This window comes from Cavia porcellus, unplaced genomic scaffold (genome assembly GCF_034190915.1).
Source record: "Cavia porcellus strain 051 isolate PalLab524CR breed Dunkin Hartley unplaced genomic scaffold, mCavPor4.1 scaffold_28, whole genome shotgun sequence".
NCBI lineage: Eukaryota > Metazoa > Chordata > Mammalia > Rodentia > Caviidae > Cavia > Cavia porcellus.
Window position 1 is genome coordinate 36,139,503 of NW_026947511.1, and position 27,395 is coordinate 36,166,897.

Here is a 27,395-nt window from a genome sequence, read left to right on the forward strand (position 1 = left end):
TGAGTGGCTCTGTGTGTGTGTGTGTGTGTGTATATGCACATGTGTGTCCTTCCACGCATGCACTTGCCTTCTAGGTCAAGGAACCCTTGGCTACCACATGACTGCTTCCCTTCCTGGTCTCAGTAAGCACTTCATGCTGGCTGTGGCCAAGAGGCTGTGATTCGGGGCTGTGCAGGTGTAGGGTCCTAGGCTGGAGGACAGCCCTGTTCTGGTTTTCTGTCTTGCCTAGGTTCTCTGACCTTCCCCGCTCCGTCTGCCAAGAACAGGCCCTGGGTTTGATCACAGAATGACCCCCAGAACAGAAAGAGTAGCATCCTCTTGCCAGGAAGTGCCCAAAAGGCCGCATCGTGCCCGGACAATAGGCATTATGTACACGGCCACAGCCTGCCGTGCCCCAGAGTGTGCTGTGGAGCCCTGACCTCCGTGGTAAGAGCACAGAAGTCAGGACTTTTCTGTGCACCCAGTGAGCCCTGGTTAAATCAGCACATTTGTGTTAGCACCTACTTTCCAGATCCTCTGTCAAACCCATCTATCACCCGTTCTCTTGCTGTTGTAGCCTGGTTCTCTTTTGTTGCAGAAACCCTGTGACCTTGTCATGTGATGTCCGTGTCAGCCACCATCCAGGAGGGTGAAACCCAGCAATAGAGCAGGACTCCTCCACAGGAGAGGTGGAGCTGTCTCTGAGTCCCTTGAGGACTGAGCAGGTGTATCTGGCTGGGAAGTGGGTCCCCTTCCTCCAAACATGGCTCACCTTCCCTGGGAGGTTGTTGGGATGGGCCGTGGCTCTCAGCTCTGCTCTGTCTCTGAGTTCTCCTAAGAGTAGCCCAGCCCCCATCTGCAATTGCTTCCCAGCTGAAGCAGAAAAGCTTGTTGTGTGTGGTGGACACAGACCAGACAAGAGGCCGTCTTGCTGTGACCTGCCAGCTTTCCAGGTAGCCTGCTGGCAGCAGCCATGATGGAGATGGAGGGAGCCACTAGGGGCAGGGAAGGGGCCTAGGGCCTGTGTTGCTGGTCCCTTGCTGTTCTCCCCTCTGGACTCTTTCTGTAGTAGCCACTGAGAGGTGCATGCCCAGCTCCTGTGACACTTTGGCCAGGGCCTCATCCTGTGGACCAAACACTGGGAGGCTCAGAGGCCACTAAGCATACTGGGCTCGCCTGACAGCTCTGCCCAAGGTGAGCACTGGCTTCTGCAGAGGCCTTGAGGGTCCTCCCTTTCCCCTGGGCCGGGTGAGGCCACTGAGACAGGAAGCCAGGCCAGCTGGAGGATGGGCCTGGGCTAGGGATGAGGCAAAATCAGCCTGGCGTGTCCCCAGGGCCACACCACACAGGTCACCCAGCCTCTTCGAGGGCTGCCACCCCCAACGGGAAACCCTGCCCAGCACCACCTCCGTCCCACCCTGAGCTTCCCAAGGCTGGCCCTGCCCCTGTTCCCGTGGGAGCTGCCGCCAGGAGCCATGCCTCTTAAGAAAGGAAACCCGACCTCTGGTTGTCATGCTGCCCTGCCTCTGACCTGCCCCGACCCTTCCAGCCCTCCTGTCAGCAGGAGCTTGGACTCACACCCCTCCTTACCCTATGAATACTGGTGACCTGGAGCAGGACTAGGAGGGGCCCCCTAATGAGGCTTGGTCCTGGAGACCTGGGATTATAGTCCCTCACCGATTAAGCCTTGCTTGTAGGAAGAAGCAGGGACTAGCCGCTCTGCCCAGCTGTGAGTGTCCTGTGGGTGGGGATTTTGGGGCAAGATGAGTTTATACTTCAGGGTGCCAGGCCCCTTGTCACATCCAGCCAGACTGAGAGGGCACTGCATCCTCCAGCTCTTGTGGTGGGAGGTGAAACGTGGTGACCCAGTCAGTGGGCTTTGTTGGAAGCCAGGAGCGTCCAGTTTCCTTCCTGGTCTTCTCCATGCCCTGGCCCACCTGTCCCTGCCAGGTGTGCCCAGCCCAGCTCAGTTGTGTTTAGGGACAGCAGCCAGGGACGTCACAAGAAGGTCAAGAAGGGTCAGGACACTGAGGGGAGTGGGTCTAAGTGACTGTGGCATTGGGTGGACTGACACAGCCTAAGAGCCACCTGGAGTTCACTCACCATGGGAAGCTCCTTCTCCTGGGCAGCACAAGCCCCTCCCACAGGGTGGTGACAGCTCAGTGCACTGGCCTTAATACATCACTCTGAGCCTCATGGCACCTGTGTCACCGGGCCTTGCAGCAGTATCCTGGGGTGCTGGGTGGGGTGTCAGCTGGAGTTAGGGGGTTCACAGAGGATCCCCTGTGACTCTTCCCTTCAGGTCAAACCGTGGGGACCTTCCAGGCTGCAGGGCTGGCATGAGTGACAGTGCAGAGGCAGACAGTCAAGGCACAGTCAGAGGAAGCTGACAATCCAGACACTGGTGTGACCAGAGTGAATGCCTCGGGGAGAAGAGCTGGCAGGCAGAAGCCACACATGCGTGGAGTGGGACCTGAATCAAGGAGTCAAGTGGCGGGAAAGTTGTCCCAGGCCAGCCTCAGTCCCCACAGTGGACTAGGACTCCCGGGGACACACTCAGACCCTAGCAGGTCTGTCCACAGGCAGCTGGGTGGGGCACCACCCGGAGCACAGGCAGAGCCAATGCTGGCGCCATGCCCCTCGCCTCTTCCTCTGGGTGTCCCTGTGTCCCTCTCAGCCTGGGTGGGGCCCACTGCTCCTTCCTCCGTCTGTGGCTTTCTCGTCCTGGTGGGAGGGACCGAGGAGGACGCAGTAGGCTGAGGGGTACAAGTGAGGGTGGGGGTGCCGGCACTAGGTGGAGTCACAGGATGGTGGTAGTGAGTCAGGGGTGGCCGGGCCTGTGTGTCATCTGGCTGTGTGCTGCACTGGCCTCCCCGGCCATCTGTTCGTCTGTCCCACCCACATCTGGGCCCATGGACTGCTTTGCTGGGAGGGTGGTGCTCTTTTTTGAAAAACTCAAAACCCAGGACTAGTAAGCAGGGCACCAGGCTCACCCACCTTGAGTGTGTACCTTTCTCCAGAAAAATGTGACTGTCCCAGCCCAGCTCAGTTACATCAGATCCCTGGGCAGTACCTGAGGTCAGGCTGGGAGACTTTGGTTCCAGGCCCCCAGGAAGGCAACACATGGGTTCTGGAGCCCAGAGCCTGTGCTAAATCCAGCTCTGCCCCTTCCTAAAACTGAGCAGTGACTTCATGTTTCCAAGCCGCTGTTTCTGTACCTGTGAAATGGAGGTGACATTACCCACTCAGAAGAATCCCTCTGGGGACTCTGCAGTGTTTGTAAACAGAATCTATTGAAATTGGCCTGTGACAGGTGTTGTGAATACTGTGCAGGTGTCAACAGGCTTGATCTTTGGTCCAAGGTGGGTCATGCCACACCTGCCATGGCCTTGTCTTGGTCTGTTTTCTGTTGCTATAACAAAATGCCTGAGACTGAATACTTTTTAAAGACTAGAGGTTTATTTGACCAGAGCTTTGGAGGCTGTGAAGTTCAAGAGCCCAGCACTGACCTATGCTTGATGGGGGCCTCCTGCTGCATCCATGGCAGAGGGCATCATGTGGCCAGGCAGGCAGAGCAAGGTTGCCAGCGTGGCTCTCCTCCTTAGAAAGCCACTAATGCCAACTTGGGGATCTCACTCTTATGACCTTACCTAACCCTAATTACCTCCCAAAGCCCCCACTTGCAAACATCATCAGCATGAATTTGGGGGTCAAGTCTCTAACACATGCACTTTTGGGAACACATGCTGACCATGCCACACCTGTACCAGCAGGCTCAGTGCTGGTGCTGTGGAGACAGGAAAAGGGCACCATTCAGGCTTCTCCTTTTAGGCCCATCTAGGGCCAAGACAGACAATTTCTCATCCCAAGGATGGATGGGCAGGGAGGGGGTCACTCCCCTGAGAATCCAACAGATTGCTGCACAGAGAGAGTCCCCTATCTTTGTCACTTTCCTTGTCACTGGGACAAAATACCCAATACCTGCAACGTAAGGCAGGAGAGGTTTATCTTAACTCATGCATTTAGACCACAGTCTGTCGCTCCGGGGCAGGAAATCATGGTGAAGGGTCTGGCGGAGGAGAGCTGCTCACCTCAGGGCGACCAGGAAGCAGGAGAGCGAAACAAGGAACCAGGAAGGGAGATCAACCTTCCAGGCCACACCCCCAGTGACCACCTCTTCCTACCAGCCCCCCTTCCTAAGTGTGTTTAGCTATAGTACCTCACAATTTAATCACTTACAAAAGCCCTGCCTATGAGCACAAGAGTCTGCATAGGAATACAGATGCAAACCATAGCACCCCTCTTCCTAAAGAATAAGGGAGACCCCAGATTTGGGAGAAGACAAGGGGCATCTTAGGCCTGCCCCGAAGGGCTCACCTAGGAAGCTGCTGGGGAGGTCCTTAGTACCTTTGGGGGGCCCCAGAACCTGCTCTGAGTGGATGCTGTTCAGACTGCACTGCGCCCAGACTGCCTGGGGAAGCAGGGCCATCCAGCATTGAGTAGAGCCCAGAACTGATGAGGGACACTCCTCAAAGCCCATTGCTGGTCTTATCCAGCCTCCGGCTGGGAGACTTCTCCCAGTAACCTGGGAGACACCCCTTCTCCTATGTGGTGCAGAAGAGATGGAGATGAGGAAGTTTTGGGAGCCTGGAGAGTGGGGAGAGACAAGGACAGGACACAAACTCCACCCTTAACAGATACTGGTGGGAAAATTGGCTTCCTCAGAGTCCGAGAAGGGCGATGCCTTGGGATGGCCATGGAAGGAAGTGTGAGCACTCACAGTCCACACGATCCCCTGGGTACCCGTGGAGTGGAAGCTGATGACTCTGTAAATACAAGAGCTCCTGCCACCTGGCCTCTCTGCAGATTGGGCTTGGGCTACACACTTGTCACTCAGTAAGACCTTCTTTGCTCACACAACCCCATTGAGGAAACTGAGGCAGGGGGCAGCACAGGGACTTGGCAAAGGCCACTTGGTTTGGGAGCAGCAGAGCTGGGATTCTGTCCAGGCCTGGGTGACATTAAAGCCTGTGCTCAGAGCTGCCACCTCCCACCAGCAAGAACAGTGCTGTCCTTTGTCCAGCATTTATGCATCTGGGGCTCAGCCACCGCTTCAGACTGGCTGGGCCCACATGTGGGCAGAATCCCAGAGGGATGCCTGATTGGGGAACGTGACAGCCAGGACCTGGCCCCTGGCCCAGGAAGGGGTCATTGGGAACACTCTGTGCTGGGCTGCTTGTGTGTGGCCCTGATGGAACCCGTGCCCTTCAGCCTTGTGACCTTCCTGCATGCATCCGAGACAGGCTGACTCAGAGGAGGCAAGCAGGCCCTGGATACGAGCAGTGTCTTGCTTGTGGGCCAAGGTTGGACCCTCAACTCCTTCATCCTACCTCCAATAGCAGCACTGACCCGAATCTACACTGGCCATGGGCCTGTGCTGTCCCTCCTGGGCTGTGTCCCTCTTTTGCAGGGTGATAGGTTCGGGCTCAGGTCCCCAAGGACCTCCAAGGACTTTATTTATTTATTTCTTTATTTTGAGAGCCTGTGTGAAGGCCCTTTATGCTGCAAGGATTTTGGGGCTGGAGACACCCCAGGGATGGACAGACCCCCCTCGCCCATATGAACAGTGGGTGGAGCCAATCAGTGTGGGCAGAGCCAAGAGACCAGACTTTAGTTTAGATCTTTGGTGTTGGGAATGGTAGATCCTCTGCAGTCACCAGGAACTCTGATTTGGTCACTCCAGGCCAGGTTACCCTCTGAGAAAGACCTCTGGGAAGGGAGGCTGAGCTCACTGTACAGGATCTGATGTGGCAGACAAGGAAGGGAAGACCTGGGGAGAGGGGATTCCCTTCTTGCTTGCCTCCCCCAGTATGTGGGCTGTGTGTCACAGCCACAGACCTCGGGTTTCTTCCTCTCTAGCCTGCCTGCCTTGTTGTGCAAGCCCCACACCCAGCAACTGCCACAGTTGAGGCAGGGGGTGAGATGACACACATAGGGTACCATGAATCTCAGCATGGTGGAGACACAGGATGGATGGAACTCATGCCCTGGGCGGGGACGGGCTCATGGACTGAGCGAGGACATTCTAGCCCTGGCCAGATCTGCTGGAGATGGTCCTCCAGGGTGGCCCTGAAGACATGGCACATCTGGCCTGGGCAGGACCCGGGGCAGTGCTTTTGCATGTAGCCCTGCCCCAGGGTCACAGTGCTCCTGCTCACTGAGGCTACCCACAGCTCTGTCTCCTGCCCAGCTCTTCCTCACCCAGCCCCCCTGCCCAACATTTCTGAAAGGCTTCTCCCGCACCCAGCTGAGCACATCCCCCGTCCTCTGGTCCTATGCTCCTAACTGCTTCAGAATCATCCATCCATCTCCTGTCTTCTCTGCCTCAGGACACCTAGGAGACTGCAGGCAGTGGGGGTGCCGGTCAACCTCTAGCAGACAGAAGACATGGTCATTCGTTGCTAAAAGAAGGAAACAAAGCCCAGTATGGTAATACACACCTGTCCTCCCAGCATTTTGGGAAGCTGAGGCAGGAAGATTGCAAATTCAGGTCAAGTCTGGGCAACTTTAGTGAGAGCTTGCCTCATAATTAAAAATCTAAAAAACAACTTAGGATGATGTAGCTCAGTGTGATGACCCTGGGTTCAGTCCCCAGTCCCAGTGCAAGGCCTGAGGGTGTAGGTAAATGGAGATCACCTAGAAGATAGTTTATGGCTCCCATTTTAAGGAGACAACCAGGTATCAGAGATGTTGGGGACCATAGTCCTGAGAACTCCACCTGTTCTCAGCACATTCTGTTTGAGTCCCCAGTGCCAGCACAGAGCACCAGGTTTGCATAAGGAGGTCTCCGGCCTCAGGAAGTTTGCACACACAGAATCTCTGCAAGACCAGCAACAGGTGCTGGCGGGACTGCCCAAGACCTGGACTTACAAGGTCTGCACATTGCCTAAATCTGTCGCCTCCCCCTGATCCCAACCTGCCAGCCCTGCACTCCCCACCTGGCTCTGCCACCCCCATCCCCTTGCCGTGCTTTCAGCTGGAGAGAGGAAGTCAGGGAACCAGGGCCCTGTGGGGCTGCAGGGCAGGGTCAGCTCTCAGAGGAAGTGGGAACAGCCTCCACACCCACGGGCACCTCGTGGCTCTGAGGCAGCCCTGCCCAGAGTTCCCCAGACTCCAGGCTGCCAGCTTGCTGAGTCTTTTCTCTCTTTGCCTCCCAGCCTGCCTGCCTCCTTCCCCTCCCTTCCTTCCTCTCTTTTTGTGTGTGGTATTAGGGATGGAACCCAGGGCTTTCATACTGAGTTACATCCTTAGCCTTTTTAAAAAAATTTTTTATGTTAAGATAAGTTTTCATGAAGTTGCCCAGGCTGGGCTCAAATTTATGGTCCTCCTGCCTCAGCCTCCAGGAGTGCTGGAATTATAGGCATGTGGTCCTGGCAAGTGTGTCTGTCTTATCTGCTCCTTGAGGCCAGCTGTTGGGACGGGATGCAGAGGATGTCCAGTCCTCCACGGAGCACTCAGGGCTGCCCAGCCTCGGGGCTCTACTCCGCTGTGTCTGGAAGGAGGGCAGCAAGTTCTGTACCTGTACAGCCCTCGTGACTTAATCTAGCGCCCCATTTTAACTACATGAGAAGGAAGAAAACAATCAGAATGGTTTGGAAGTTCAGGGAGGGGATGGTCACTTGTGAGACCATCACAGAAGGCATTATGGAGGGAAGTGGTCCTTTAGATGCTGAAGGGTGGGCAGAGGGACCACAGAATCCACGAGGTACGACTGAGGTCTCTCACTGGGACCTCTGGGCCCTGTGGGGCAGCCTTGTCCATAATTTAGGACCTCCTAGCTCCCTGGGGAAAGGATCTGCCTGGGATGCAGAGACCCTGGGAGCTGTGCCAAAGCCCACAGGCAGGAGCAGACTGAGTCCCTCACTCTGGCTGTCTGTGCTCAGTAGCAGGTGTCAGGAGCACAGCCTTGGTGACAGGACCCCTGATGAGCCCCAGCATGAATGGCATCAGCTTCACCCTTGCTGCCCTGGTATGGCCTCATCCTGGTGCTCCCACCCCACCGGCCTGGCTCACCCAGGCACCTGCGGTTCCCCTGGGCAGTGAGTGGCCAGCAGCCGGGCTCCTCCCCAGTGGGTCCCAGCCAGGGCCCCAGCTCAGTGAGGTCAGAGGACGCATATTCCAGGAATGTGGGAGGCGGGCAGAGCCTGTGGATCAGGTCTGGGTAACCATCAGGGGTAAATATTTGCCTTGTTCCTGGAGCCTGCTCTGGCCACCATGGGAGGATGGGCCTGTCCCCTAAGGTCATGTCAGGGGACGCCTGCCCAAAGAGTACCTAAGCAAGGAAGCCTTGGCTGCCAGGAGAGTGTGGGGAGGGCTGGGGCTGGCTCTGCAGCTTTCTCCCCTCCGAAATGGGAGGAGCAGCTGCCTCCTCCGGTGCAGCTTGGCTTAAGCCAGTTCAGGTCAGCTCTGCAGGTTCGGCAGAAGTGAGTGCTGCTCACGTGACAGTGGTTCTGATCCACTCCGCTGTGTGTGACCTTGAGCTCAGAGTCCCTGTCCACTGAACTCTCTGGCTCGGACACCTGTTTCTGCGTGGCCTGAGTGCAGGGTACATGTGTGCACACGTGCTGGGAGGGCTCGGGTGTCCCTGCCGTGGCCAGCAGAGCACCCTGCCGGCATGTGACCCCTTCCTGGTCTATGATTAGCTCTGTGCTGTGGCCAAAGTGCAACGTCACTGCATCAACCTGGAGGGAAAATTAATCCTGCTGAGAAAGGAGACAGGCGCAGAGAGGCCGAGCAACTTCCTCAGGCCCGGAAGCAGCACAGCAGCAGGGAACAGTGCCACAGGGATTCAGCTCCACTCTGCCTGGCCCAGTATGCGGACTGGACCAGGTACCTCCACCACGCCGGCCCCCCCACCCAGTTCCTTCTCAGGAATCCCCAGAAGAAACGTGGGCAGGACGTCAGGTGTGGTTGGGGAACTCTTCTTAGTTTTGGGACAGTCCCTTCCCCTAGAAGCCTCTGCCTTGCCCCAGACCCAGGCTGGTCACTCCCTGCAAGCCTGTCCTCCTTGGAACCTCAGAATCCTGCTGTGCAGCATGGACCTCTGTCCTGCTCTGCCCTGCCCACCGTTGGGAGCTGCAGGTGTCTGCAGCTGTGCACTGCCCCCTGCTGTGTTTATCCTAAACTGTGGACTGTGTGGGCTGGGGTCCCCCTGGGGACATATGTTTCTCTGCCTCCTCTCTGTCTCACCATTTAACCAAACCCACACAGGCTTTGAGTTTTAGGGGAGGGCCAGAGTGGGTGCCTCTGTCATGGTCCTGCCCTGACTCCCTCTGGTGAGCAGCTGCTGGACCCTGCAGGCTTGGGGCAGGTAGCTTCTTTATCCCTGCCAGGCTCTCAAGAGCTTCTTAGCTGTGTGTCCTTAGGAAGTCAGAGAACCTCTCTGGGCCTTGTGTACAAACTGTGACTGCTTCTTTGTTTGAAGAAGTCTCTCCCAGATGAGTCATGAATTATAGACTTAGTCCCTGACCGGGACTGGTTCAAATCCTCGTGCCCCTCCTTGTCACTGTGTGACCTTGGACAGGTCTCTTCCCCTCTGTTCCATTTGTGTCTTGGCTCAGCTCTGTGCCAAGGGGCCAGTGTGGTGAGGCTTTAGACTGAGCTTGCTGAGCGGCAGCGTGGTGGGTGGTGCTGGCCGAATGAGCCAGAGCTCTCCAGCTCTGGCTTGTGTCTCAGCTGCCGAAAGAATGATTTTCTCTCTGTCAGCGGCTCTGCAGCCAGCATGCCTTGGGGAGGCCTGAGCCGTGGGTGGCGGGGAGAGAGGCAGGAGGCCCCTGCGGTTCCCTTCCAGACTGTGATGCTTGTGTGACCCTGGGGCATCAAACCCAAGGGCTCTTCATGTTCCAGCTGGTAGCGTTTGGTGGCTGTCAGTGTCCAAGAGGCAGGAGGTGAGGTCATTGCCTTTCCTGGTGGCAAGGTGGGGACACTGGGCCCTGCGAGATACTCTGGGTCCCACCTGCGAGTCTGACCCTTTTCCTGGTCTGTATATCTATATAAAGGGAGTCTCCAATGCCTGCACAAGCCCGCCTCAGGAAACCAAGGCAAGATCCATGTTCCGGCCACACACTTTGTCAGGGATTGGAACAGGTTTTGAATCACATCATTTTCATTGCTGATGCCGGACACCAGGCCTTATTGGGGGACCCTGGCCTCCCTGGGCACCTGGCCTGCTGCGCAGTAAAGTGGCCTGGCCCGAGGCCTTCCCCAGGCCCCAGAAGCTGTGCAGGGCAGTGGCCCATCATAGCCTCTGAAGCGGCAAGCCTTGGCTTCCCTCCTGCTAGTCCCACCCCATCCCAGCAGCTCCGGCTGCTTCTGCCCGCTGCCACTGTATCCCTCCTGGATCCTGGAGCAGCCTCCCTGGTTTCTGTGCCCACCCCCCCCCCCCAGCTCTGTCCCTCCACAGCCCTGCCAATTGTCCCAAACAGGTCACATGAACCACTCAACTGTGCTGATTCCGCAGCATCCCCTCCTTTGTGACAGATCCCCACTGACCCACCCCCATCCCACTCTCGAGGTCTCCTCGTAGGCCAGGCCTTCTTCCTGCACCTGCCAAGTCTGCTGGTCCTGCACCTTGGCATGACTCATCCTGCCTCAGCTTCCCGCTTCACATCCCTGCAGGGGCCACGTGATCGTATCTGCTGTGCAGCCCTCATACCATTCTTTCTGTTGGGGCTCACTTGTAATTTTGTACTGGTTAAATTTGATACTGTTTTTCCCCCCCTTTGGCTCATTGTCTGGGTCCCCATGAAGCTGGGGACCTCTGTCACAGCACTGAGGGTTCATGACGTGTGTTGAATGAACACGTGACTGCCCCTTTAGGGATGGTCTGTGGCTGGGGACTGGACAACAAGTGGGGGCCATGGTGCATGGGGACCACATCCTACTGCCCTGACTTTGACCCTGCTCTCTTTTCAGAAGGATGGAGCGGGACTGAGGGCCTAACGCTGCTGACTGGCGCCGGGGACCCTGGTGACTCTCAGACCACAGAGGTAAGGATGTACTGTTGCCCTGATCTCAAGACCCTGTGTGGCCTAAAGTCCTGCCTTGAGGACAGGGTGTGGCCTGAACGGGTGCCATGGGTGGGGCTGGGTGCTGCAGCATCCCTGGGTCGTCCCCGTGGCCTGGTGTGCCCCACACCTCTTTGCCCTGGTCTGTCTCTGATGTGGCTGCTGGGAGCGTGCATGGGAGGATGCCACAGCCCTGCCCATTCCACCCTGAGTCTTGAGGGTGTGCCTGGCCCACTCGATGAGCTAGACAGAGAGCCATAGCATGATTGCCAGTGGGTCACAAATGCTGAGGTCACACTGCAGGGATAAATTCTAACTCCGGTGCCCGACTACTGTGACCTTGTATAATTGCTGTGGGTCTCATTTTACCTGTCTGTCAATGGGGAAGGATGGCAGTACCTGCCCTGCTGCTGTGTCTAGGGAACCTGGACACAGAAATCCTCAGAATGTCAGCTTTCCTGTCCCCCCAATGCTAGTCACACTATCCCCCATCCCCTGGAGCATCCACCAATGCCACGAGACACGTGAAGTGGGCCCTGGCCTCAGCAGAGGACCGAGTCCTTCATGTGCTCCCGAGAGTGGCTGGGTCCTGAGGCTGAGCCTCATGTGTAGCTTGTGGCCTGGACACCAGTATCTATCACAGAGGAGCATTGGAGGGTTGGTCATGCCTAATCACATACCAGACAGTGACCTATGAGGCCCTCAGCCTGCAGAGGAGAGGATTTGCAAGGACGCACACTAGCCCACTGCTCTTGGTCATGTGGTACCTTGGCACTCTCCTCCAGAGAGTAAGGACCCCTGCCTCAGCATGGAGGCCTTGCCTGTGGCCACGGCACTCTGGGGAGCCAGTGTCCCCATGGCAGGTATCAGGGCTGAGCTGCAGTGGGCTTTGGAATTTGGATGCTGGGCTCTGTCTAATTCCTGGGGCTGGAATCTCAGTTTCCTGTGTGTATACTTCGGTCGGTCCCTTTCCTGCCATAGGGTGTCATCTACAAATGAGGACAATTGTGATACCATTGCAGATGGGCTGCTGTGAGTGACAGTGCTCAAGAAACTTTTTGTGATATAGTCTTATTATGTAGCCTAGGCTGGCCTTGAATTTGCTATCCTCCTGCCTCAATCTCTCAAGCACCGAGATTATAGGCATGGATTACCACTCCCAGTTCTGTGAATATTTTTAATTGTATATCTTTCAGAGGATGATGAAATCCTACCTGTAATCCTAGCATCTGGGAGGCTGAGATAGAAGGATTACTGTAAATTCAAGGCCAGCCTGGGCTTCCTCCAGAGGCTGGTGTGGCTAAGAAAACCATCGAGCTGTAAGTGGCAGAGTGGGGATTTGAACCAAGGTCCTCAAAACTGGACAGCCAGAATGCCCTGGGGACCAAGAACGGGAGTCACCGGGCAGTCACGTGCTCAGCCCCTGAGCCTGCTGCTGCCTGGAGCCTGAGGGAGCCTCCACAAGGCAGAAAACCCCTCCCCAGGGGGGCTTCCCACATTCCAGTCTGCTGGGGGACCCCACTGCTAATTGTCAGGTAACCTTTGAAATTCTCCTTCACGGTGGGTTCTCTTTTCCGATGTTTTTCAAGGTAATTCATTCCCTTTGCAGAGTTGCCAGTGGTGGGGCATGAGGCAGCTGGTAATTAATCATAAGAGCCACTTTGAGTTTATTCTTGAAAAAAGAAAAGAGAATGAAGAACAGAAAGCCTTGGAGGAAGGAAAAAAACCTGCTTCCAAGGCAAAGGTGGTAATCCACATCTCTATGTCCTGGAAATGGCCTGGCAGCATGGGGATATTGCCCTTTGTCTCAGGCCAGGGAGATAGATAGATGGTCAGTGCAGGCCACAGCATGATCCTTTCACCCTGACCCTTGATTCCTTGGGTGACTCTGGAAAGCCTCTGTCTCTCCCTGGACTCAGCTTTTCAACCTATAAAATGGGTAAAGGGCAAACAAAGACTATTGTTCCAAATATACTGAATGAGTGTTCCTCCGTTGCCACCTCCTACTGCTTGGCACACTGCAGCTGCCCTGAGGGTATTTCACTGAGCAAGATGCTTGCCCTATGTCCCCGATACCAGTCCTTAAACGAGAAGGTGGTAGAGCCTATGACTCAGGGACAGTTAGGGCAGTGGGCCAGGGTGAAAAGACCATCTGGCCTGTGGGACTCTGGCCAGGGGAGCTTAATGCCCATGATGGCAAACGACAGTGTCTCCTTGGTATTTTCAAATTCAGCTCTCCAAAGGGCTGAGCTCTTGGGGATGATTTTATTTCATTTTTTAAAAGCTGTTCCTTGGATGTCCTAAGTTCCTTGTTGCTAAGTATACTCAAGTTGGAGTTGGGTTTGCCGAGGACGCTTGGGCAGCAGACTGGCCAGGGCCCTGGTGCATCCCTGAGTCTGACAGAGACCCCCTGAGATGGGCAGTGGGGAGGCTGGGCTAGCAGAGGAAGCCTGTTCTCTCCTGAGGTCTTGGGGAGCCCTGGTAGAACCCCACCCCTCCCCAGGTGGATGTAGTGTGGAGGTCTCCCTGGCCAGATGCAGCCCGCTGCCTTGGGGTGTCCCTGCTCTGACCCTGCCGTGGGCCCATTTCTCTGCCCAGAGGCCCACGCAGTGTTCCAGCCCCAGTAGGGGCTTAAGCAGGCTCTGGGTTTCAGGAAGAAGCACAGAGGCGTAGGCCAGGCTGTGGTGCAATGTGGAATTTGTGTGGCCATTCGTGAGCAGCCGAGGAACAGGGAGACCCAGCTGTGTCCAGACCCCCACCAGAAGCTTCCTGTTGAGATCCTCATGACAACCCCCAGTCACACTGGCCAGGACGGCCCTGCTGCCTGTGAGCGACCCACGGAGAGTTGGCATGAGGGCATCCAGGCTCCAGAGCTGTGGTCTCCCATTCCTAGCAGCCAGTCCTGCCATGGACCTCCGGGGTCTGGGAGCTGAGTCTCCAGTCTGCTAGGCCTCTGCATGTTTGCGTGTGTGTGCTCAAGTGTCTCTGTGTTCTTGCAGGGATGGACAGTGTTCTGTCTCCCTGTGTCTCCACCATTCTGCCTCTCCCCATCACTATCTTGGTCTCCCTGTGGCCTCACAACAAGCACTCCCCCTCTGTATGGTCACCCTCCCCTAAGGTCCCCATGAGCCCAGCCTCTCTATACCTCCCTCAGATCCACACCTGCCAGGCCACCCAGCAGCTCTATGTTACCAGCTCCTGTCATCTCCAGGCTGGGCAGAGCAGAGATGTCCTTCTGGCCCTCACCCTGCTACCCGTTGGAGGTGTCCAGCCAGCCTCCTGCACTCCGAGCTGCTCGGAGGCTATGCTGTATGTGGGCAGGCACCAGCCCCTCCCCAAGGACCGGGGCCCCTTGGAGATGGCACTCCCAGCACAGTGGGAAGGCTCAGTGCCCACCTATGGCTGCCCAGCCACCCAGAGATGGGGGCTGCTGGAAACCTGGCATTTCCCCCAGCGCTAATGGAATTCCTGCTATAATTAGAAATGAGGTGTCAGGAGCTGGGGCCTGGAGGGAGGGTGGGTGAGCTCATGAATAAACACTCTGTCCTCCCCCAAGGGTAGAGTGTGCTGCAGGGGGGATCCTGGGGCATCTCAGGGACGTGGATTTCCCTGCCCCCAGGAGCTCCCTTACCCTGTCCTTGTCCATGGGATGAGGTCAGTATCATCCCCATAGTGCCTGCCATGTACCCGGCCTGAAAAGCCACTGTCATCTGGTCAAGGACCCCTTTCACTATGCCCTGGGCTGCAGACCCCCCCACTCCTGTTCCCCTTCACTTTCACCTCCCCAAGATGCCCCTATCACCAGGTGCTCCAGGGTCCTGACACCTACCCCAATCCGTGATTCCAACACATGGAGAACACAGCCTCCACCCCTGAGGGCCCTAAGCACCAGCTCCCTGGAAGCCTCTCCTGCACATCTGGTCCTTCCTTCCCGCCTTCTCTTCTCCCTGCAAATCTGTGCTGGTCTGGTGGCCGTGGCTGCTTGATTACATATTGGAATGATGATCTATTGGATACACCGCCGTTTTCCATCTCTTGTTTCCGCACTGAGCCTTGGAAACCTGGGGCATTTGACACACATGCTGAACCCTCCTGTTACCCCGCAGCCCCCACGGTGGCTCCTAACATACTGGGTGATAAAGGCTCACAGGGGCCAACGTCCTCACTCTGCAGGTGGGGGAACTGAGACTGGGGAAGGCGGTGTGGTGGGGAAGAATTTGCTGAGCGTGTGCGCTCCTTGGTGGCTACGCTCCCCTGTCCCGCAGCACAGGAAGAGGCAGGCAGGACCGTGGCAGAAGCTCACACAATAAAGGAATACATGATGGTAAGGGTTCCATTCCCTTCCCTTTCATGGGTTGCAGAGCTCCCCACGTACTCCCCAAATAGCCCAGACCAAGGCAGCCACTATATACAGTGTCCTATGGGGGCCAGCCTGCCCTCACCCATCCTGGTTCCAGACAATGAGTACACAGTGGTGACAGGAGCTCATAGGGTGAAAGCCACCCCAGAAAAGCAGGATACCCCTCCCTCCACCCTCTGTAGTCACCCAGGACTCAGTCTGACTTGTAGAGGTCTCCACTGAACCTGGTTTCCAGGTGTGAAGGATGCTGGCTTCAAGAGCTGGAGGGGAACACAGGAATTGCTTCTTGGAGGTGAGGTGCCTCCCCAGCCTCTGGAGAGCCTCCACCCTCCTGAGCAGATTTTCCTATGTGTTCCTAGGAGCTCCGCCCCTGCCCCCCACAGCTGCACTTGGCTGCTTGTGTGAGTTCTGTCCACCCACTTTGTTTGGCTCTGTCCAGGCTGTATTGTGGGGATTCAGGAAGGGTCAGATCCCAGGCTCCTCTCCTCCCATGGGGACAGCCACTGCCCACCCAAGAGGAGCTCCTTGAGGGCCTTCCTCACTTTCCCAGCCCAGGGAGACTGCTGTCTCCTTCTCTGGTCCTTTGAAGGCTCAGAGCCACATCCCCAAGCAGTGACATCAGTGTGTTTCCCAGTGTTGTCGTCTGCTCTGACTGCTGGCTGAGCTGTGCCCTAGAGAGCTTTCCAGAGCCCCAGAGAGCTGACTGGTTGACACAGAGCAGGGAATTGGGGTTCTCCAAGCCTTGTGAAGCCTCCTTTCACATGCATCTCCTGTTCCATGTGTCTCACCCTCCATGGCTCCCATTTGGGGAGCTACACATCTTGCCTGTCAGCTCCTGGGGACTTTCAGCCACTTCCTTGAGGCAACATCGGCGACTCGATCTGAGCCTGAGGGCTCTGCTTCATAACCTCTGTGTCATGCTCCCCCAAACTATCTGTCTGGCCATCAAAGGCCAGACACTGACCACCAAAGGGTCAGTGTGATGGTCTATTTTGAGACACTGATCCTCCTGGGGTGGCCCTGGGAGCTCTCCCAACCCCCCTGTCTAACTAGGGTGCCCATGGCACCCACCCTGCCTTTGTCACTGTGCCCTGCACCCTGCCAGCTCCTGTTTCTCCTGCCCAGCAGCTGCAGGTGGCTGGGGAGTGAGCCAGGAAGGCTTTGATGAACTGGAACCTGTCCACAATCTGGAACATTTTTTTGTGTATGTGGAAAAAACACAGAATGTCCTTCTATCCTTGAGGAAGCTTAGCCTGTCCCCAGTCACGGCTGCAGAGAGGTGGTAAAGGCCATCTTATGCCTGCTGGTGGCTCCTCACATCCTTTGCTGCTCCAACACATCCTTTGCTGGAGAATTAACCAACCACCACTTGGCTATGAATTCAGGATGTGAAGGATACAGTGTGGCGGGTTCCAGTCCATGCCTTCCCCCGGGACACTGGCCTCTCTAGTCCTCACTTGAGCTCTCGAGTGAGAATTTTGGGAGTGACACTTCTGGGTAGAGGAAATGCTTGGCCAGTCTGCCCATGTGCACAGGCCAACCTGGGTGCGAGTTTAAATACAGGTTCCCAGGATCTCTCCCGGAGTCTGATTCTGTAGGTCTGGAATTAGACCCAGCCATATTATTATTATTATTATTATTATATCATTATTATTATTGTACCAGGGATTGGACATATGACCTTGTGCCAGTGAGGCGCTTATGCCGCTGAGCTAAATCCCTGGCCCAAGGCATCTGCATTTTTAACGCATGCCCCAAATAACACCTGAGCCTGCAAAGGGCAGCCAGCCTCCAAGGGGGACCTTGGACAGTGACGTGTCCCCACTGCAGGAGCACAGTCAAGGCCCAGTGCCTCTGTGTCTCTGTGTGGCTCAGCCCTTGTGCTAATAAACAGGGCTTATAAAGCCTCATGCTAGTCTGATGGGCATTTCCCTCTGTTCCCCTTCTAGGCTGTTGTTCAGCCCCATTCCTTCTGGCCACAGAATATTTGGCTTTGCAGCCTCCTGCCAGCTCCAGAGCCCCAGGGACAGAGCTGTCCCCTGAACATGATGTACCACGTAGTGGCCGTCACTTTGGGATTTCCAGGAACCCTCTGACTTGACAGGAGTCTGCAGAGTCCACTCAGATACGCACTGCTATCTGCCGGCCAAGCTGAGTTGTTTCCTTGAGGGAGAGACAGGAGGGGACAGGAGTGATGAGGCTGTCTGGCTCCTTGGAAGGGTGTTGGGGCCATATCAGTGTCAAAACCCTTACTGTTACAGGTGGGGAAACTGAGGCCTGGTGTGGCCTGTGCCTTGCCAGGCCACCCAGGGAGGCTGCGGGGAGTGTTGTGGGCCTGGGGCTCACAGTCTGGTCTTTGGGCTGCTCTATGCCATTCAGCTCCCTGGGGAAGTCCACTCAGGACAGTGGCATTAACCGAAACCATCCCTTGCAGCCCCTGGAAAAAACTAGTCCCTTCTTTGATCCTTACCATCACCCCAAATCCATATCAGTCCTGGGTGCCCACTCATGGCAAATGTCCAGGAATATTATGTGGCTCCAGAGGAGGGACAGTGCCCAGATTCCCTTGCATGGTTTCCACTGTGCAGTGTCCATGAGAGTGAGGGAAGTGACAAGCTGGATCTGTCCTAAGGAGACTCAGGCGACTGAACCCTGGCAAGGCACAGAGAAGGAATTACTCAGTGCCGGGTACTTACCCCTCCACCTGGATGATGTCAGGGCTCAGGGTCTGGGTGGTGCTGTCACTCAGATGAAGGCCAGAGCTCCTGTCATTGCTAGCATCTGCTAGTGCAAACCAGCTTGTGCAGGGCTGCCATGGTGACCCTAGGTGGGTGCAGGGCAGCCCTCGTTTGCTGCGCACTCCGTCTGCAGTTGCTAAGGTCGCAGTGGGTAGTGTGCACCTTCTATTTATGTGGCCCTGTGCTCTGCTCTTGGGAGAGCCAGGAGGGAGCTCAAGGTGCAGATCACGATATGAGCGCATGGAGAAACAGGGACATGTGCTGAGATCCAGAGAGGAGGGGATTGTGGGAGTGAGGTACAAGGAAGGCTTCCTGGAGGAGGAGTATTGGAGCCACTCATACTCAGATACTTAAGGACTTCGAGTGGGGCTAGAGGAGAGGCAGGGGCTGGCACCTGCACCAGAGCATTGTGGGCAAAGCATACACCTTCCTTTTCCAGGCAGGTAGCAGCGTGGGGCTGCTGGGCAGACTGAAATGGTGTTAGGCAGCCACAGGCGGGCACCAGGGCATCATCAATACCTTTCAGTGGCTGTGCCGTGAGTGTTGAGGTAGTGAGCCTCATTGCATAGTCACCCCATAAATGCTACCTGAGAAAAGGGGATACTTATGCGTCTGTGGAGTGACTGAGAACCCAGACCAGGAAGCAGCAGGGACAGGAGGCAGGCTGCTGGAATTTAGGGACAGAGGACAGAGCCAAGGGACCGCTGGCCTCATTCATTGGAACACACAAGCGCTGGCCATCCTCCTGAGCTGTCACTGCCTAGTGGCACCTGGTAGAGCAGGGACCTAGTAGGCGAGGGTGCTCGGGCCAGCTGCAGAATAGTGGTAGTCTCTGTGGGGCACGTTGGTATCAGACATCGGGCATATGTCCAGAGATGCTACGTATCCCTGATCCCCTAAGACGGAAGCACACATCTGTCACTGAAGTGCAGAGTCCAACTAGACTGCAGGACCCAGAGACGGTAACAACTAGGATATTTTATTAATAATAATAATGGCATTGGCATCCTCCCTCTCCATGACAGTGGTGCCCTTGGAGGTGGGGACCATAATCATCTCCATTCTGTGGATGAATAAACTGAGGCAGAGGGAATCAGGAGAGCAGCTGGGGTACAGTATGCATCCTCAGACTGTGACCTCAACACACCTAAGTTGGGCGTCACCTCCTCCACCCTGATTGTTTGCTCAAGGGCCCCAGAAGCACCTCTCTGAACACAAGGAGGAGGACGCACACTCTCCAGAACCTCATTTGAAGTTTCTTGTTATCGATCTTCACACAGGCCCGACCTCCGCCTGCCTGCCCGCCCCAAAGCTGACTGCCATCGGTTAGAGAACGGGTCCCTCCCCCTGTAGCCCTTTTGTAACGGAAGTAAATTATCTGCCAAGCTTCGGTGCCAGGCAGTGCGATAATTCAGGTGTTTAAATGGTAATGAGCGTGGGGCCAGCCAGGGAGGAGGCAGTGTGAGTCAGAACAGGTTTGGGCCGGAATTAAAAGTGCTTAATCTTAGGACAACATGTGTTTTCCAAATCTGCATGCTTTGGTCCAAGAAGGAGCTGACCCAAGACCCCAGGTTCCCTGTGCCTGGGGCTGGGTTCCCTAGGGCTGGACCATAGGGCCCTCGCTGGCCCTGTGAGAGAGGCATCCGTGAGGAGCTCCTCAGCAGGGGGGTAGCATTGCTCTGGTGGCTGTAGGAGCAGATCAGGACCTAAGGGGCAGAGGGCAGCCTGGTGACCAAGCTGCTGGAACAACCTGCTGCTTTGGTGGTAAGGAGGGGTTCTCTAGAAGGAAGAGTTTTAAGGATGGACCTCAGTCAGCAAAAAGAGAGCAAGTGACCTGCCCAAGGCCACCAGCTCTTGTAGTCAGTCACTGTGTCGTGCTGTGACTGTTGGCGAGCGTGTCATGTGTTTGGGGAGTCTTGGTGATAGCTGTGTTCATTACCACTTACTCCAGTTACTCAAGATGCGTCATCTAGTGTACCTTCATCGAAGTCTGTTTTAAAAATGAGAAACTGAATAGCAGAGGAGTGAAGTAAAATGGCCATGGCCACACAGCTACTGGGAAATGGGGCTAGAATTTCAGCCTAGCTGCATCTAACGTTCAAGGCCAAGCCCTCAGCCTCCCCACTGGCACAGGGCACCTGCCTGAGCTTTGTGGGGGATGAGTGCGGACCTGCCACTCAGGAGGATCAGAGGAGGCTTGTGGAAGGTGCGTCAGAATTTTCTCTCCTATGAACCTGGTCTGTAATCATCAGAACCCTGGGCTTTCCTTCCAGAGGCTCTTACTAGGTGTCTAGAGGGCTGGGTACTCAGTACCTGGGCCCTCCAGACTCTGCAGGGATTGTTGGGGCAGCCAGCCTACAGCCTTGGGGATCCACCTGCCAGCCAGCTGAGTCAGCCTCAAGGCTGCCTGACACATGCAATGCCCACTGCAAGGGTCAGGATGCGAGGATCTAGAAAGGACAGCAGGAGTGCACACAGACAGGTACCACAGTCCCTGGGCACCAGTTGTGACCTGCAGACAGTTGGATAGGAGAAGCAGCATGGGACGGGTCCTCCGGACCACAGCTCTGTCTGATTGGGGCGCCAGCACAGGTTGGGATATGTAAGGAGACACTGGGCACCATTTCTCCCCAGGCTTTCCTTGAAACCCAACATGTTAGATCCCAGAGCAAAAAGCAACCAGGGTGGGTGCTGGTAGGAAAGGTGCTCATGTTGGTGATCCCTTTTGTGGCTGAGCTGTCCTGGTCCAGGTCTGGCCTTTAAAATCCAAGCCCAGTGTGGGTGGAGCTTGGGATTTTAACAAAGTACTCAAATGGGGTAGGATAGGAAAGGGCATTCGCAGGCCAGCAACTCACACAGATGCCAACTGAATGCGAATCCCTAGAGACACAGGATGTTAGAGGCTGAGGCATCAGAGCATATGTCAGTCCCGCCTCTGTGGCAGGAAGGAGAAAACTGAGGCCAAGAGCCGGGCAAGGCTTTGAAGAGGCTCAAAGTCAGCACCCAGGGTGGTGTGCAGCGCTGGATACCAGGGTATCCTCTTGTCCCTAGACATTGAGGTCACACAGTACCTAGACACAGAGAGAGACCAGGGTGACAGCAGTCTCACCTAACACATGACCCAAAGCAACTGGAGAGCGTGCCGGGGCTGGGTGCCCATCTGTCCCTCTCTGCCCACACTCTGCTGTGCTATCTTTGGTCTGTCCCCTTTCGTCTTAAAGGGACACCCTTCTAAGGGCTCCCTCTGTCCCTGTCTCTACCTCCACATTGAGCGGGTTTGTCCGAGGACTTTCCAGTCAGCTCTGGAAGTGTGCATGCATGTGTGCACACCATGTGTGTCCCGCCCCATTCTTAAATCCCTTGCATACACGGACACATTTCTCTGGCCCTTTGGACTGCCCGAAGGATCCTCCTCAGTCCCTAGAGCCTCCACATGGTTCCCATGGACTGGGAACCCACACATTCTGTGCATACTACATGCATGAACACTTCTGCTGTGAGCATCTCAGTTCACTTGGAATTTCCCAGAAGCACTTGGGTATGAGCAGGGCTGGCAGGACCAGCTTGCTAGTGGGACCTGGGGAAGGTGACCCCAAACAGCAACAGCAGAGCCAAGGACAGCCGAGGCAGGCTGGATGGGGCAGCCCAGCAGCTTTGTGGCCCAGCATTCTTAGTCCTCTGGGCCTGTTTCCTCACCTAGGCAATGTGTGGACCAGACAGCTCGCAGATTGGTCCTGTGGCTTCCATGATGTCCTGGGACCTGGCCTGTGATAAGCATACGGTAGTGTCAGCTGTCCTCAGTGAGGCATGGGATGGTTTCAGTTTGCCAGGGACCCTGTTTAAAGATCTCCAGTTTGAGGTGAGGGCCTTCTTTGTGTAGAATCCTGGTAGCTTTGGGAAGCCTTTCTTTCTGTGAGCCTCAGTTTCTCCACATTTCCAGAATCGGGGAGGCCAGGATGTGGAATCTGGGGAATGGAGCTGCCAGGGAGCAGGGCCCCTCATGGATTCCAGGCTGCAGCAGGGCCTGGAGGCTCACACTGCAGGGTCTGTAGGCGCAGAGCCTGGCAGGGACCTGTAAATTGAAAACACAATGTTTCCTGTTGGAGGCCAGTGCAGGGCTGGACTCGGTGTGGCCTTGGAAAGCTGGCCTCAGGCTCAGGAAGCCTTGCTCCCCGCAGCACCCGCCACAAAAACAGTGGAAAAGTGAAACCTTTTTAAGTCTGTGTTTCCACTGTAAACAGGGGGTGAAAGCTGGCCCTGAGCCTCCTGCAGCCTCCCAGCCAGGCTCCCCGCGCCATCCTGCGCCCAACTTCCCCAGCACCATTAAGAATGCACCATCGCTCCTGGCTTCCCTCTTCCCTCCCGCCCAGCTCTTAGCCCTGGCCCCTGCCCTGACGCTGCCAAGGGCAGGAGGAGGACACCAGCATACAGAGATGGACAGTAGTTGCCCAAAGCCACATAAGAAAGGAGGGGATCCAGACCCTGTCCCCTCTTTCCTGCCCTGACTTTTCCTGGGACCTGCAGGCCATAGCGGGAGCCCTCTTAGGGCAGCTGGATGACAGGGAAACTGCTCCACCTCATTCAATATCAATTTCTTTGACTTTGGCCTATAAATGGGGGAGTCTGGCACAAGCAGCTGTTAGTGGAAGTGACTTATTGATCTTCAACTTTATAATGTCCTTTCCCCCTAGTGACACGTGCTTGTTGTAGGTGGCCTGGAGGTCACAGCAAAGTGGAAGATGAGAAATGAAATTGATGTAATCATCCAAACCAGAGGTCGTGCTGGATGACATTTGGCTGTGTTTCCTTCTGGTCACTTTGTTGTTCCCTTTCCTTCTCTTTTGGACTTACGTCACAAGCAAGTTTCAGGCATGATTTTTTTTTTTTTTTCTCTTCCTTTTTTTGAGATAGGATCTTGCTATGTAGTTCAGGCTGGCCTTGAACTCCCAGCAGTCCTCCTGCCTCAGCCTCCTGAGTGCTAGAATTAAGAGTGTACCATCACCCCTGACTTTCTGGCATGATTCCTAATGGCCCCACGGAGGCCCAAGGAAGGGACAGGCAGTATCCCCTGCACAGTCTGCTTGCCTCAGGCCTGGGTTGAGGCCGCTATGGGGAGACTCCCTGACCTGCAGTGCAGGTCCCGGTGACACTGGCTTGTCTTGGACGCTGGTTCCTAGAGACGCAAGCTGCTCTGGGTTGTCACGTGCCTCTGGCCTCTTCAGTGGCATCCAGGCAGGCTGTGATGAGCTCTACTGGCTGGGCACCTTCACTCAGTCACCCACAGACAGCCTCTGCTGAGCATCTACTATATGCAGGTGTTGAGGAGTCTACTTCAGCACCCCTAGCCCCCGTGCTGTGTTCCTGCCACTTTAACCCAGTGCCTCCCAGTACCCTCCTTGCCAGCTCTCCCCAGGCAGAGGCTGGAGCCTGGCTGGGTGCAGGGGGCTCAGGAGGAGCCATCACTGGCATCCTTGGTGGCCTTAAGACAGCTTTACGGAGGACGGATGGAGACTGTCTCCCTGCTGGCAGGTTTATTTCATTTTTCAAGTCCTGCACTGGTTTTTCCATGGCAGGCTCCTTGCCTTCTCATCTGTCAGCCCAAACAGGAGAGGGCCACCAGCCTCAGGATGATTGAATCACTGGGAGAGGCAACCAGGTTCCTGTACCTGTATGCTTGGCTTCCTGCCTTAGTAGAGATAGGCCAGGGTAGGTGGCCATGGCAGCAGCCTCGGGTGCAGAGCTCCAAGGCTGGGCTACAGAAATGCCCTGCCTCCTACCCAGCCCCACCCTGCTCGGCCTCGGTTTCACCCCCAGTGGGATGGGCAGGTCCTGGGCCACGGCCTGCAGGAAGGCGAGGTGTCAGGGCCAGCTGACCGCTGACTCACACAGGAAGATTCCCAAACATCTGTTGCCTCTGTGCTGTGTGGGCCAGGGAAGATGAAGAGAGGGGAGACTCACACTTACAAAATGCCTACTGTGTGTACCAGCTTTCTGGTGCATTGTTCCTGGTAGTAGCAGGTGACAGTTGCTGGCCCCATTTTCATGCTGAGAAAATATAGACCCCTCCTATAAGAAGATAGGGGCCCAGGGGCCCTGGGTAGGACCCAGGTAGCTTTTGGTGAACTTGAGAGACCAGAGAGGTAGAGAAAGTAGCCCAAGATCACACAGCTTGAAATGGAGCCCTTTGACCTGGCTTCCACACCCTGACTTGTTTTCATGATGCCCAGCTACTTCTTCTAGTCTGAGCGCTGCCATTCTAGCTGCCATCGCCCAGCCACATGCCTGCCATGGTAGGCTGACAGCTTGGTGGCTCCAGGCCTCACTCCTTCCTGCCGGCCCATGTCTGTCCCTCTGCTGGTCAGGGCAGGAGGGAGGGGCGAAAGGGGAAAGCCGCCTTTCCACGCTGCTCCGCACTCGAGCTCATGGAAATGAAAAACACATTGGCTTCATTATCCTTGGATTGAATGAGCAGGGTTGCCATGGCGACAGCCATCTCAGACTGGCAAGGGGGCAGGGAAGGGGCTGGTGAGGCCAAGGCAAGTGGGACCGGGCAGTGGGTGAGCAGGCACGCTGGGCAGGCAGGCTACAGGAACAAATGCCATTTGTGCCACCCGCCTGCTCTCGGGGGCCCTGGCTTCCGTTCACCATTCCTGGGCGGAGAGAGGCAGCAGGGATCAGCAGGTTGGCACTGACCTGCCATCCCCTGGCCCTGTCATCATCTTCTTCCTGGAGGGGTGCCAAGGGTGGGGACAGGCTCATGCCTGATGCCATCCTGGAGGTCGCAGGTGGGCGGAGGGAGAAGACATTGAGGAGCCTTTCCCCACCAGCAGGGAAGCTGGCCCTGAGATGTCAGGCTACACACCCTGCAGCACACCTGGGACCGGGTCAGCGGAGTGTCCCTGTTCTCAGCAGAACCCTCCTAAGACAAGCTGGGACAGTAGGAGCGGTGGTGGCTATGGAGTAACAGCGAGGCATCCTGGGTCCTGAGCCTGGGATAGGCCATCCCTGTGACTCTGACTGGGGTCAAGGCCTGGGTGCCGCTGGCCTGTGTCCCAAGAGCTGCCACACCTAGGCAGGCACAGGCTGACCCAAGCACGGTCAGCTGTACCTGTTCTCCCAGCTCATGGTGACATGAGAGCCCTGCCGATCATCCAGACAGCCCCAGGCAAGCACTGCCACCATCCTCTGAGCAGGCAGCCTCAGCTGGGCACTCTGTGGTCTAGATGCTGGGCGCCACCAAAAGCCCCTGCTTTAGACAGGGCTGATCAGAAACTCAGAGCTGACCCAACTCCAATTTCAGCCTTGACCTCTGACTCAATCCCTGCTCACCACAGTGCCCTAGCCCAGCTCTCAAGCCCAGTCTCTTCCTGCTTTTATGAGGAAACTGAGGCTGGAGACAGAAATGACCTGCCCAAGTTGTGGCTCTGGGCAGGGGAGTTGGGGCAGCATTCCCATGAGGCCAGGCTTCAGTCTCCACTGAGATGGACCGAGGACCCATATAGCCCTGGACCCAGAGCCAAGCAGGATGCACAGGTGTGGAGAGTGCCCTGGTGTCGCTCCCTGGTAGCACTTCTCCGTGGCAAGGGCCAAGAGGAGAAACACCCCAGCAGCTAATCCAGGCCTTGGGAAATGGACACCAGTCTCCTGGCCCCACCCACTAAGGGGCGGTGCTTCGGAGAAGACAGGTGGTGAGTGGGTGGCTGATGCAGTCAGTGTGCCCCTGGCAGAGTGGTGGCCTCCTGCCAGTGGGGTGAGTGCTCAGGGGTGCTGCAGAGGCAGCAGAGACCCCAGCGCCTGCCTGTGCAAGGCAACCCAGATTCCTGGCCAGCCACCTTCCAGCTAGCTGCCAGCAGGTCCCAGAAAATCCACTCTAAAAATGCAGCTTCCCAGGCTTCCAAGGAGATAAGGGGGCAGGGCCAGGGCTCAGTGTCCTAACAGTGGGCTGTCCAGGGGCCTGGCCGCCCTACTCCCTTCTTGGCATGAGGGTGACATCCTTCCTTCGCTGACCCTCTGGCCCTTATCCCACAAGAGGCCAGCTTGGGCCAGCCCGGGGTCTTGTGCCAGCCTTATCCCTCTGTCTCCCTTGTGTTCTGCCCACAGCCCACAGTCTCCATGGCATTTGGCCCCACCATTGACCTCTCATGCCACGGCGGCTGCCTGTCCTGGGCCCGCCTCCCAGCCACCACTGTGGCCACTGCCCGGCTCCCCACCCGCCAGTGAGGGCGGCTACTGGGCAAGGCTGTCATTTTCCCTGCCCAGGATTATAGGTTTGGGGCCTACGGAGTCTGAGCTGGAGGAGGAGGAGCTGAGATGCTTACTGGAGTCAGGCCAGCAAGAGACACCTCAGAGGGCAGGCAGTGTGCCCTGGAGAGACTGGGGATTCTCATCACCTGACCCTTGGGACCTCTGTTTGTGTGTCGCTGTGTATACACATGTGTGCTTATGTACATGGGTATGGATGTGTACTTGTGTATGCCTTTCTTGAAGGTCACGGCCTCTCTTAAACTTAATCTAATCCTCCCAGTGTGGCTGGGGCAAGTCCAGCCTGCTTCCTAGAGAGGAAAAAGAGAAACCTCAGAAAAGGCAGCCACACTGGCCCCGGGTCATGCAGCACATTATGGCAGAACTGAACTGAGCCCACCCTATCACCAGCACTGCCCATCCGCCCACCTTTGCTCACTGGTCTTCAGGACAGGGCAGCAGGGGACTGAGTAGGTCGTCAGAGACCTCTGAGGAAGCCGGTGGGTGGATAGGGTATTGCAAGTGGAGCCTGGGGACAGAGTGTGCTTCTTATTTTTTGCTTCATATTCACCATGCTGGGGTGGCCTGGAGGGGACAATGGGAGCAGCAACCTGAGTGTGGTAGCCCTGGCCCCCAGGATCCACATCTGTGCAAGCTGGGATGGGCTGAGCCCTCGGGGAGATAGGTGAGGGCTGGCAGTTATGGGGCCTGCTCCCCACCCCCTGAGCAGAGATGAGGGCGGAGCGGGTGGTCAGTGTGGTGGGAGAGGCTAGGGGGCCCATAGGCCTATCAAGCTGGGCGTTCAGGAGCCAGGGTTTCTAATCACCTCTCCCGGGTGAGCTGGCCTGACTGCTAGCAGCCAGAGGGACCTCAGGGAGCTGATCCTTGGCCCCCTGCAAGTTCCAGGGAGCAGAAGGGAGCCAAGGCTGAGGGGAGGCCTGCTTGTTCTTGGGAATTCACAGCATGTCTGCCTGTCACAGTACCTCGATAAGAAAGATTTGTGGGTGAGAT

At 56.3% G+C, this 27,395-nt stretch overlaps 1 protein-coding gene across 9 annotated transcripts in view; it reads left to right on the forward strand.

Annotated features, from left to right (window-relative positions):
- Positions 1-27,395, forward strand: part of Zmiz1 (zinc finger MIZ-type containing 1) — a 194,736-nt gene that overhangs the window by 59,558 nt on the left and 107,783 nt on the right. For 7 of the 9 annotated variants that reach the window (XM_063238758.1, XM_013156674.3, XM_003473817.5 and 4 more), the window contains one exon: positions 10,954-11,027. The gene's annotated coding sequence lies outside the window, so the exon portion shown is untranslated. The remainder of the gene's footprint in view (positions 1-10,953; positions 11,028-27,395) is intronic. The other 2 variants (XM_013156675.3, XM_063238754.1) reach the window with 1 other exon arrangement.